This window comes from Lissotriton helveticus, chromosome 7 (genome assembly GCF_964261635.1).
Source record: "Lissotriton helveticus chromosome 7, aLisHel1.1, whole genome shotgun sequence".
Taxonomy (NCBI): Eukaryota; Metazoa; Chordata; class Amphibia; order Caudata; family Salamandridae; genus Lissotriton; species Lissotriton helveticus.
This window is the reverse complement of record NC_136068.1, coordinates 68,014,382-68,028,078: the sequence shown is the minus strand read 5'-3', so window position 1 is coordinate 68,028,078 and position 13,697 is coordinate 68,014,382.

The window sequence follows — 13,697 nt, the reverse complement described above, 5'->3', positions numbered from 1 at the left end:
TGAGCTGTTGCTCTCTCAGGTGATGATGTTCTTCAGGGTAAGAAGAGAGGTCAGAGCTGGATCCAAATATTGTTCACTTGGACCAATGAAGCTTGTCTTCTGCATCAGGAGTATGTTTCTGGAAGTTCGGATAAGATTCACTTCTCTTCTACTGCCGACAAGGTGGCTCTGGACAGGCGACGAGATCTGTCTCTCTTCAAGGCCGGTGTTGGCATTGGTGACACCTGGTGATCGAAGGGCCGAAGCTAACATGAAACATCAAGGGGAGATACTAGTCTAATTGGTAGAAATTTTTGTCTCAGGTAAATACCACAATTAACAGGCTGCTTTCATTATCCTGGCAGGAGGGAGAGGGGGGCTTGACAGGTGTGAGGTAAGAGTTGTATAACGAGCTGTCCACCCTTAATGAGCTATTCTAGTGCGCAAGATCTGAGGGCGCGCAGACACCCCACTGCTTCTTGGCCTATCAACATGGACCCCCTGCTTTCTTCTTAGCAGTTCATGTTTTCTCTAGTTTTCCACTATCTTCCACTAAGCACTCTATTCTCCTTGATTCCAACAGTCGGTGGTATAAAGATAGGTAATATGTTACCACTCAGGTGATGTCGCACTAGTATCTACACAAGAACAATATCAGATAACGGTGCTGCAAGGTGAAGAGAACCACCAGTATCCCCAAAATTGTGGCCTAGGCCAACACAAACATAAATACAGTCCCCAGCACACGTCTTAAAGTCTTCAAATAAACACACAGTAATATGCGTTAGTACACGCAATTCAGAAACACAGTAGTTAAGTTCTTCCCTTTATTCTTTTCCTCTTTTGTTCCTTTTTTCCCCAAAAGAAGGATCTTTAGCCAGCCAACATGTGTTTCCTCGCCACACTGGGAAAGTAGTCCCGCAACTTTTTCAAGGCTTCAATCCCACTTGTCCAGAACTATTTCTAATGTGGTGGTAATGCCATCCCACAAGACAGCACAGAAGATATTCTCTTTGTCAAATGTAAAACCAGGTTTGTTGACGATCCTAATCCGATCTATGATCACTATATCAGTGGACGTATATGTAAAGGTCCAGATAGGTGTCTTTTTGCCACTAGCAATCTCCTGTCCCACTAGCAGGGAGTTGTCATCCGTCTCTCTATTTACCCAAAGTATCCTCGAGTACACAAACCAGTAACCACTGAAAACAATTGCAAATATGAAAAAATTCCATTTGAATGAGACAGGTGAGCAATCACATTGATAAATTCTGGCTTTAGCGTTAAATACTATATACAACCTTGCTATACATTGAGATAGTTCTAATAGTGCCCCCCACCCTTAGACTAATCATCCCCTTTCTCTTAATTCTTCCCAAAATGCAGATCTGAAACCCCTGCCCGACAGGCCTACCTTAATCACCTCACAGGCCAACGTCCGGCCCCCTAAATTCTGTTTACTTCCATCTCAAGAGCTTCACAGTCCAAAACCCTCCCATGAGATGCGCCACCTGACCAGTAGCGAAACCAACTATCACTCTATCCTAGATAAATACTTACAGACCTGTCACTTCATACACATAGCAAATGCTGATGAGTGACTATACTACAAACAATTCCTTTACTCACCTGTTCCATCAACTTTGAAACATTTTCTTACCTCCTTACCAAATAACCCACATTCAACCTACCTTTAATGCCCCATTAAAACCCAGCAATCACCATGGCTGCCATATCTAATTTCCAAGTCATTGGGAAGGTTGGTGCCCCAACCTATACAGTAATGGACGCGTTGGTATATTTACCAAAAAAGAGGACCCCTTCCTACTCACCTAACACAACCCCTACCAACCCCTAATAAAAGAGAGAGCTCCCATCCGATGAGACAGTACAAGCCAGAAATCAGAGCACCTGTAAGTGTAAAAAAGGCCATTTCAATGAGTGAGATGCACAATCACATTTAGCAAACCCCGATTTAAGCTTTACAGACTAACTATTGAGATATACCTAATCTGTCTCCCCCACTCTTATACAAACCAACCCCTTTTGCCTTAACTCTTTCCAAAAACATCTCGGAAAACTCTGCCCAACAACCCTATCTAAATCAAGTCCCTACCCAACAACCACTTGTTCAAGTTTGGATTACTTCTGGCTTCAACTTCAGGCTCCCATCCACATGCAATTGCTATCCCTCTGATCAATCGAACATTATTTAGACCAACCATCTCTCCATCCTTGATAAAAAAAAAAAAAGAAATTTGTCATCCAGAAAAACTGACCTCCAAACTGTCCCATTCCTTCCATCATCACATCCTTTAATCCAACGAAGCTGCCAGCCTATCTTTCTTCTCCTTCAGGAACAGATTCATACTAGGCTTGGGCGTGAAATTCCGCTCCGCTTGGGGAGTATGCAGAGTTTTTTCCACTCCGCGCTCGGCATAGCGTGCAGCGATCCGAAAAAAGGGGAGAGTTTTTTTCCTCACTCACGCTCGCCAACGTTATGTTGGTGAGTGCGATTGTGAAAAATCTTACTCCAGACAACGTCCTGGCGAGATTCCTAAATGCAGGCAGTTGTGGATGGCCGCTACCGCTCGGACTGAGAAACCGTACGTTCGCATGGAGAAAGCTGCTGCTCGAGTAGAACATCTACTCGAGCTGCAGAAAGAAGCAGTGCCCTCTTGCAGCGCGGAACAAACACCCAGTGCTAAAAATCAGCTCGAAAGGCGCAATGAACACACTCCGCCGCTTGTGGGACTCCACGTAACATGGTGGAGTTTTTTGGTCACTTGAACTCCGCCCAGGCCTACTTCATACCCATGAATGGCAAATGAACCATTTCTTCCTTAAAAAACTGATACTTTTTTATCTAAGGGCCTAACTTAGATCTTGACAGAGGGTAATACTCAGTCACAAACATGACCACTAGCCCATCCGCCATATTACAATCCCATTATATACTATGTAGATTATAATTCAGCGGAAAGGATATCCGTCACGTTTGTGACAGAGTATTCCATCTGCCGAGATCTAAATAGGGCCCTAAGTTCTCTGTGCTTGATTTCCCATATGTCTATTCACTTTCCACCATAGTTTAATTATCACTGCTGCCAGACCTGTCTCGGAGACAATTTGGTCCAGACCACTGATGCACCTGCTCACAAACTCGTCTGCTCAGTAAAATCTCTGTTCATAGTCTTCCATAAAGCCAACCCCTTCAAGGGCACCTAATAGAATTATCAGCATATATAGTCCTGGGAGTAAGTTTTACTATTCTAATTTAATCTGGACTAATCTCAGGAATTTTGCTTTACCTAAAAGACATGTAATGACCACAATTGCACAATTACGCCATGTTGCTTAAACAAGATGTCCGTTCTTAGTTGCATATTGCAGAATGAAAATCCTTTTGCTGGTTCACCTGTTTCATTCAGAATAAGAATAACCTTGTTTTCCCTATGATGTCTTCCCTGGGTTGGCCTGTTAGGGCCACCACCCTTAAGGCCCTTTGACAAAACCCCTACATTTACTATTAGAGGAGGTACCAGACAACACAACGTCTACTCAGGGGAGAGCTTCTAAGAACTGGAAGGAGGGAGTGGTTGGGTTGTGGCTTGATAACGTGACATCTTTGTTCTATGAGGCGTAACTTAAGTAAGTATTCCTAAGTGGTGAATGCAGAAGTTAGGGAAGCATACATAAATCAGTGATGGGAGGGTGGGCGCTGCTCACGTGACATCAAGACACTAATGGGACAGCTGGGCATGGTTAGTATTCCGATACTGATTGTGTGAGTGCGTGCTGGTGGAGGTAGCCTGGTTCAGGACCTGGGACCTAAGAGAGAGAGAGACATGAGAGATGACAAGTGGGATGGACATGTATGTAATGTGAGCAGTGCGGGGCTTAGCCTCTGACTGTGGGTACTAGGTAGACAGGGTTCTGTTTTAAGTAACAGAGATGCACATTAAACAGACATGCACATACCACCTAGTAATACAAATCTATTAAAAAGCCTAAAGCCCACATGTTGTACCCTAACCTGTTTCTTTTATACCAAAAAACACCCATCCGCTCCACCCGCAACAGACCCACCCCTTTGCCTGAGCCTAAGGCAAAAAACATTTAAAAATGATCCCCTTCCCCAATTGTCCCACCTAAAGCACTGACACACCCTCCTCCCCCATTTATTAAAATGTCCCCTCTATTTCATCAACACTTTTCGAATTTCCCTTTGTCTGTTGTTTACTTTCTTCAGGCCTTTTCTAAAACTTACGGAGGAGGACCTATGAATTTGAGCTCTGGCAGGTAGTGTCTGCCCTTGGGAGCACCAGTCTCAGTCATCAGTGATGGTGATGCCTGGGATCCGCTGCCTAGGCACTGGAGGCAGCAGACACCCTTGTCTCCTCCTTCTCCAGGATCACTAGCCAGAGGAAGGCCACCACCACGGAGATGGAGCTGAGCTCCTATCCCTCATCAGTGCTTGTCCAAGTCTGTACCCCAAGAAGACCCCACAGCCAGGCCTCCACTGAAGACAGCTGGATAGCCTGGAAAGAAGATGACCTTTTAGTATCTATGGTAAGCACATGTTTGTGTTGTCAGACATCCAGAGAGGATTACTGGTTCTCCTGAGCCCGCCTATAATTTTTTATGTGATTCTGTGTCCATGTTCCTTATTTACCGATTTCTTACCTACTTTAGAAATGGCTAAATACCGGTCGATAATGCTGAAATTTACCGAATTTCGGCGTTACCGACCGGTATTTACCCACCTACATCTGGCCCTTAGATTTTAAACATAATTCATATGCTGCGATTTGGACTAAGTAGCATTATTTAATCAATGACCACTTGCACAATATATATTTTTTAATGATGTAAAGTGTAAATATATGAATTCATGTGTTCATACTTTTGCTAAATACTTAAATGTGTGTCTAAAAAAAATGACTAAACTGCAAAGTATTATATATTTTGGAATTGAAAACGAAGGCACAATAAATTTGTTTTGCTCAAATTATTTGACAATATATATATTATTGAGTGATTGGTTGTGTGAGTACTGGTATGACTACTGTGATTGGGTATATAAGGGGTTGTGTGGGTGTCAGTGGACGTACAAGTGATTCTATGGGGTGTGAGTGGGTGTGCGAGTGATTCTGTGTATGTCATTTGCGATATCATCTGTGATGTCACTGTCCATGTCATGAGTGATGTAATATGTGAGGTCATAAGCAGTGCATTGCAGGGGCGTAAGTTATAGTTAGCTCAGGTATATAACTGCTGAATTTCACTGGTTTTGTACAAGTGAAATCTGAGCCTAACTATTACGTCCCTGTAACCTTTGATTTTTTCAGTGAATTACTAAGGTTTTTTAAACTTTTATTTTTGAAATACTATGCCTTTGTAACCTTTGTTTTTTCATGTCAACAGAACGTATTTCGTTCGGAAAGATTGCTATTCTAGTACTTTTAACTGTATATCCTGTTATACAACACACTCACATACATTCAACCTATCCGCATACATGTAGGAAGCAGTATAATCCCACACCTCAAACCCTTTGCTAGTTAATAAAAAAACTGAAATGTTATAAAAATATATCGATTTATTTCTCTACTTGTTTACAAAAGCATAAGCTTAACAGGGCATAGGTATACAGTATCTCTATTACATCAAAATCTCATCAAGAAACACAGTAATTACATACAATTATCATTTAAAACAAATTGACATAAAAATCAGGGCGAGTACACATAAAAGACAGACGACTATGTCATTGGAGGGCCCCATCCGTGATTATTTCATTTAGAGGCTGAGACCCGATACCATACATAAAATGAGCAATCAATGGTCCCAGTTTCCTCACAGATTGTGTTCCTTTTGTAAAGCGTCGACGCGTTTCGATAGTGCCTTTATATAATCACCTTTTTCAAGACTGAGTCATTGGTAACTCTCACAGACAAAATATTTTTCCCCAGTGAATATATATATATATATATATATATATATATATATATATATATGGCACACGAAAAAGACGGAGCCCACAGCTTCGGTTTTAATTCATGCTGAGACTTTATTGCTCTGATAGGCGTGGCAGCAGGAACAACTTTACCACCTGACGCGTTTCAGCGCACAGCGCCTTGTTCACAGGTAAGTTGGATTAAATATTGTGTCCAAGTGGTCATGTGATCTTCATTTCCGACCACGATTCCCAGAATGCATTATTATTCAAATTCACAGCTGGGCGTTATATTATTGTCAAAGTCCATTTAAACGCTAATTTTCACACTGCATTCGGGGAAATTGTTTAAAAAGCATAGTGCACTTCCCTGCCACGCACTGGGTACTTGCTTGAATTGAAGACACGAAGTCTGCCGGAAAGAGGACAACTCCTCCTTTGTTTCCCTTTCGCTTGTGTCACCACCATTGAGCTTGGAAGTACATTATTTGCTGGTGTGACATAGCGCGAGTCATGCCCCCTCTATTCCATAAACACACAATACTCCACTTTGCCGGGGGCCTCCAACTCTGCAGGGCGGGATCGAAAGCAGGAATGGAGAATCCTGTTTGAATAAGGCACACGAAAAAGACGGAGCCCACAGCTTCGGTTTTAATTCATGCTGAGACTTTATTGCTCTGATAGGCGTGGCAGCAGGAACAACTTTAACACCTGACGCGTTTCAGCGCACAGCGCCTTGTTCACAGGTAAGTTGGATTAAATATTGTGTCCACGTGGTCATGTGATCTTCATTTCCGACCACGATTCCCAGAATGCATTATTATTCAAATTCACAGCTGGGCTTGACTTGGTATTTTATACTGCATTAGTAGCGTTATATTATTGTCAAAGTCCATTTAAACGCTATTTTTCACACTGCATTCGGGGAAATTGTTTAAAAAGCATAGTGCACTTCCCTGCCACGCACTGGGTACTTGCTTGAATTGAAGACACGAAGTCCGCCGGAAAGAGGACAACTCCTCCTTCGTTTCCCTTTCGCTTGTGTCACCACCATTGAGCTTGGAAGTCCATTATTTGCTGGTGTGAGATAGCGCGAGTCATGCCCCCTCTGTTCCATAAACACACAATACTCCACTTTGCCGGGGGCCTCCAACTCTGCAGGGCGGACTCCAAAGCAGGAATGGAGAATCCTGTATGAATAAGGCACACGAAAAAGACGGAGCCCACAGCTTCGGTTTTATTTCATGCTGAGACTTTATTGCTCTGATAGGCGTGGCAGCAAGAACAACTTTAACACCTGACGCGTTTCAGCGCACAGCGCCTTGTTCAAAGGTAAGTTGGATTAAATATTGTGTCCAAGTGGTCATGTGAACTTCATTTCCGACCACGATTCCCAGAATGCATTATTATTCAAATTCACAGCTGGGCTTGACTTCGTATTTTATACTGCATTAGTAGCGTTATATTATTGTCAAAGTCCATTTAAACGCTATTTTTCACACTGCATTCGGGGAATTTGTTTAAAAAGCATAGTGCACTTCCCTGCCACGCACTGGGTACTTGCTTGAATTGAAGACACGAAGTCCGCCGGAAAGAGGACAACTCCTCCTTCGTTTCCCTTTCGCTTGTGTCACCACCATTGAGCTTGGAAGTCCATTATTTGCTGGTGTGACATAGCGCGAGTCATGCCCCCTCTGTTCCATAAACACACAATAATCCACTTTGCCGGGGGCCTCCAACTCTGCAGGGCGGGCTCCAAAGCAGGAATGGAGAATCCTGTTTGAATAAGGCACACGAAAAAGAAGGAGCCCACAACTTCGGTTTTAATTCATGCTGAGACTTTATTGCTCTGATAGGCGTGGCAGCAGGAACAACTTTAACACCTGACGCGTTTCAGCGCACAGCGCCTTGTTCACAGGTAAGTTGGATTAAATATTGTGTCCAAGTGGTCATGTGATCTTCATTTCCGACCACGATTCCCAGAATGCATTATTATTCAAATTCACAGCTGGGCTTGACTTGGTATTTTATACTGCATTAGTAGCGTTATATTATTGTCAAAGTCCGTTTAAACGCTATTTTTCACACTGCATTCGGGTAAATTGTTTAAAAAGCATAGTGCACTTCCCTGCCACGCACTGGGTACTTGCTTGAATTGAAGACACGAAGTCTGCCGGAAAGAGGACAACTCCTCCTTTGTTTCCCTTTCGCTTGTGTCACCACCATTGAGCTTGGAAGTCCATTATTTGCTGGTGTGACATAGCGCGAGTCATGCCCCCTCTGTTCCATAAACACAATACTCCACTTTGCCGGGGGCCTCCAACTCTGCAGGGCGGGATCGAAAGCAGGAATGGAGAATCCTGTTTGAATAAGGCACACGAAAAAGACGGAGCCCACAGCTTCGGTTTTAATTCATGCTGAGACTTTATTGCTCTGATAGGCGTGGCAGCAGGAACAACTTTAACACCTGACGCGTTTCTGCGCACACCGCCTTGTTCACAGGTATATTGGATTAAATATTGTGTCCAAGTGGTCATGTGATCTTCATTTCCGACCACGATTCCCAGAATGCATTATTATTCAAATTCACAGCTGGGCTTGACTTCGTATTTTATACTGCATTAGTAGCGTTATATTATTGTCAAAGTCCATTTAAACGCTATTTTTCACACTGCATTCGGGGAAATTGTTTAAAAAGCATAGTGCACTTCCCTGCCACGCACTGGGTACTTGCTTGAATTGAAGACACGAAGTCCGCCGGAAAGAGGACAACTCCTCCTTCGTTTCCCTTTCGCTTGTGTCACCACCATTGAGCTTGGAAGTCCATTATTTGCTGGTGTGACATAGCGCGAGTCATGCCCCCTCTGTTCCATAAACACACAATACTCCACTTTGCCGGGGGCCTCGAACTCTGCAGGGCGGGCTCCAAAGCAGGAATGGAGAATCCTGTTTGAATAAGGCACACGAAAAAGACGGAGCCCACAGCTTTGGTTTTAATTCATGCTGAGACTTTATTGCTCTGATAGGCGTGGCAGCAGGAACAACTTTAACACCTGACGCGTTTCAGCGCACAGCGCCTTGTTCACAGGTAAGTTGGATTAAATATTGTGTCCAAGTGGTCATGTGATCTTCATTTCCGACCACGATTCCCAGAATGCATTATTATTCAAATTCACAGCTGGGCTTGACTTGGTATTTTATACTGCATTAGTAGCGTTATATTATTGTCAAAGTCCATTTAAACGCTATTTTTCACACTGCATTCGGGGAAATTGTTTAAAAAGCATAGTGCACTTCCCTGCCACGCACTGGGTACTTGCTTGAATTGAAGACACGAAGTCTGCCGGAAAGAGGACAACTCCTCCTTTGTTTCCCTTTCGCTTGTGTCACCACCATTGACCTTGGAAGTCCATTATTTGCTGGTGTGACATAGCGCGAGTCATGCCCCCTCTGTTCCATAAACACACAATACTCCACTTGGCCGGGGGCCTCCAACTCTGCAGGGCGGGATCGAAAGCAGGAATGGAGAATCCTGTTTGAATAAGGCACACGAAAAAGACGGAGCCCACAGCTTCAGTTTTAATTCATGCTGAGACTTTATTGCTCTGATAGGCGTGGCAGCAGGAACAACTTTAACACCTGACGCGTTTCAGCGCACAGCGCCTTGTTCACAGGTAAGTTGGATTAAATATTGTGTCCAAGTGGTCATGTGATCTTCATTTCCGACCACGATTCCCAGAATGCATTATTATTCAAATTCACAGCTGGGCTTGACTTGGTATTTTATACTGCATTAGTAGCGTTATATTATTGTCAAAGTCCATTTAAACGCTATTTTTCACACTGCATTCGGGTAAATTGTTTAAAAAGCATAGTGCACTTCCCTGCCACGCACTGGGTACTTGCTTGAATTGAAGACACGAATTCTGCCGGAAAGAGGACAACTCCTCCTTCGTTTCCCTTTCGCTTGTGTCACCACCATTGAGCTTGAAAGTCCATTATTTGCTGGTGTGACATAGCACGAGTCATGCCCCCTCTGTTCCATAAACACACAATAATCCACTTTGCCGGGGGCCTCCAACTCTGCAGGGCGGGCTCCAAAGCAGGAATGGAGAATCCTGTTTGAATAAGGCACACGAAAAAGACTCCGTCTCCGTGCGCTGAAACGCGTCAGGTGTTAAAGTTGTTCCTGCTGCCACGCCCATCAGAGCAATAAAGTCTCAGCATGAATTAAACCGAAGATGTGGGCTCCGTCTTTTTCGTGTGCCTTATTCAAACAGGATTCTCCATTCCTGCTTTGGAGCCCGCCCTGTAGAGTTGGAGGCCCCCGGCAAAGTGGAGTATTGTGTGTTTATGGAACAGAGGGGGCATGACTCGGGTTATGTCACCCAAGCAAATAATGGACTTCCAAGCTCAATGGTGGTGACACAAGCGAAAGGGAAACGAAGGAGGAGTTGTCCTCTTTCCGGCGGTCTTCGTGTCTTCAATTCAAGCAAGTACCCAGTGCGTGGCAGGGAAGTGCACTATGCTTTTTAAACAATTTCCCCAAATGCAGTGTGAAAAATAGCGTTTAAATGGACTTTGACAATAATATAATGCTACTAATGCAGTATAAAATACGAAGTCAAGCCCAGCTGTGAATTTGAATAATGCATTCTGGGAATCGTGGTCGGAAATGAAGATCACATGAACACTTGGACACAATATTTAATCCAACTTACCTGTGAACAAGGCGCTGTGCGCTGAAACGCGTCAGGTGTTAAAGTTGTTCCTGCTGCCACGCCTATCAGAGCAATAAAGTCTCAGCATGAATTAAAACCGAAGCTGTGGGCTTCGTCTTTTTCGTGTGCCTTATTCAAACAGGATTCTCCATTCCTGCTTTGGAGCCCGCCCTGCAGAGTTGGAGGCCCCCGGCAAAGTGGAGTATTGTGTGTTTATGGAACAGAGGGGGCATGACTCGCGCTATGTCACACCTGCAAATAATGGACTTCCAAGCTCAATGGTGGTGACACAAGCGAAAGGGAAACGAAGGAGGAGTTGTCCTCTTTTCTTTCCAGGTGACCCTCCTGACTCGTTCAGAAGCGGTCGCTCCCCACGCTCCCTGGCTCCTGGTATCGTAGCGCTATTACGCTCCCTCTGTTCATTACTGCTGACAGCTGATTTGCGCATCGCTCGCTTTCCTGGCATTGTATTTTGTAATATTGTTTGTGCTTGCTTGTAATTTCGTTGCGCTGTACTGCTTTAGCATTGCTCTCATTGCCTTGTCATTAGGATCTGCCTGGTAAGATCGTGGAACTACATTGAATTGCACTGATCGCATTGCTCTGTGAGTCATTTGTGCCCGATTGTGCCTCTGCCCATATCTTTGAGACACCACAGACTGTGCCCCAATCTCGCCCTGTTTCGCTTTTGCTTGCAGCCATTTTGTTGTTGTTGTTTTGCCTCATAGCCCGTCCCTCCACCCCGCTCCCGCCTCCCAGCTGCTCCTCCCTCCCACAGATAGTTGTAGTTCGTCCCGTCTGCTCCAGCGCTGTGACCCTCCTGACTCGTTCAGAAGCGGTCGCTCCCTGGCTCCTGGTATCGTAGCGCTATTACTCTCCCTCTGTTCATTACTGCTGACAGCTGATTTGCGCATCGCTCACTTTGCTGGCATTGTATTTTGTAATATTGTTTGTGCTTGCTTGTAATTTCGTTGCGCTGTACTGCTTTAGCATTGCTCTCATTGCCTTGTCATTAGGAGCTGCCTGGTAAGATCGTGGAACTACATTGAATTGCACTGATTGCATTGCTCTGTGAGTCATTTGTGCCCGATTGTGCCTCTGCCCATATCTTTGAGACACCACAGACTGTGCCCCAATCTCGCCCTGTTTCGCTTTTGCTTGCAGCCATTTTGTTGTTGTTGTTTTGCCTCATAGCCCGTCCCTCCACCCCGCTCCCGCCTTCCAGCTGCTCCTCCCTCCCACAGATAGTTGTAGTTCGTCCCGTCTGCTCCAGCGCTGTGACTCTCCTGACTCGTTCAGAAGCGGTCGCTCCCCACGCTCCCTGGCTCCTGGTTTCGTAGCGCTATTACGCTCCCTCTGTTCATTACTGCTGACAGCTGATTTGCGCATTGCTCGCTTTCCTGGCATTGTATTTTGTAATATTGTTTGTGCTTGCTTGTAATTTCGTTGCGCTGTACTGCTTTAGCATTGCTCTCATTGCCTTGTCATTAGGAGCTGCCTGGTAAGATCGTGGAACTACATTGAATTGCACTGATCGCATTGCTCTGTGAGTCATTTGTGCCCGATTGTGCCTCTGCCCATATCTTTGAGACACCACAGACTGTGCCCCAATCTCGCCCTGTTTCGCTTTTGCTTGCAGCCATTTTGTTGTTGTTGTTTTGCCTCATAGCCCGTCCCTCCACCCCGCTCCCGCCTCCCAGCTGTTCCTCCCTCCCACAGATATTTGTAGTTCGTCCCGTCTGCTCCAGCGCTGTGACCCTCCTGACTCGTTCAGACGCGGTCGCTCCCCACGCTCCCTGGCTCCTGGTATCGTAGCGCCATTACGCTCCCTCTGTTCATTACTGCTGACAGCTGATTTGCGCATCGCTCGCTTTCCTGGCATTGTATTTTGTAATATTGTTTGTGCTTGCTTGTAATTTCGTTGCGCTGTACTGCTTTAGCATTGCTCTCATTGCCTTGTCATTAAGAGCTGCCTGGTAAGATCGTGGAACTACATTGAATTGCACTGATCGCATTGCTCTGTGAGTCATTTGTGCCTCTGCCCATATCTTTGAGACACCACAGACTGTGCCCCAATCTCGCCCTGTTTCGCTTTTGCTTGCAGCCATTTTGTTGTTGTTGTTGTTTTGCCTCATAGCCCGTCCCTCCACCCCGCTCCCGTCTCCCAGCTGCTCCTCCCTCCCACAGATAGTTGTAGTCCGTCCCGTCTGCTCCAGCGCTGTGACTCTCCTGACTCCTTCAGAAGCGGTCGCTCCCCACGCTCCCTGGCTCCTGGTATCGTAGCGCTATTACGCTCCCTCTGTTCATTACTGCTGACAGCTGATTTGCGCTTCGCTCTCGTTCCTGGCATTGTATTTTGTAATATTGTTTGTGCTTGCTTGTAATTTCGTTGCGCTGTACTGCTTTAGCATTGCTCTCATTGCCTTGTCATTAGGATCTGCCTGGTAAGATCGTGGAACTACATTGAATTGCACTGATCGCATTGCTCTGTGAGTCATTTGTGCCCGATTGTGCCTCTGCCCATATCTTTGAGACACCACAGACTGTGCCCCAATCTCGCCCTGTTTCGCTTTTGCTTGCAGCCATTTTGTTGTTGTTGTTTTGCCTCATAGCCCGTCCCTCCACCCCGCTCCCGCCTCCCAGCTGCTCCTCCCTCGCCCCACCCTCCTCCGCTATCCACTTATGACAGATGCCAATGCACGCAGCGTTCACGCGCAGCGGGCGCGCCCTATGCGCGCCGAAGGTGCGCCAAAGGTAAGCCCGTCTACGCCCGTCCGCGCCCAACGCCAGACCCCCTGGCCCCCGCAAACCCCGCTCCACCCGCATAACGTACGACTCCGCTACCCTCTTAGCACTCAATTCCGGCGGTCTCCCAGACTGCTACCAAGCCGCCCCAGGACACACCCATGGACCCTTCACCTGCCACTCCTGCAATTTCGACTGCATCAGGACCCACACCAAATCCACAAACCCCAAACAGAGCTCCGACAATAACAACCTGAAGTGCATCCTGCTCAACACCCGCTCGGTCCACGGAC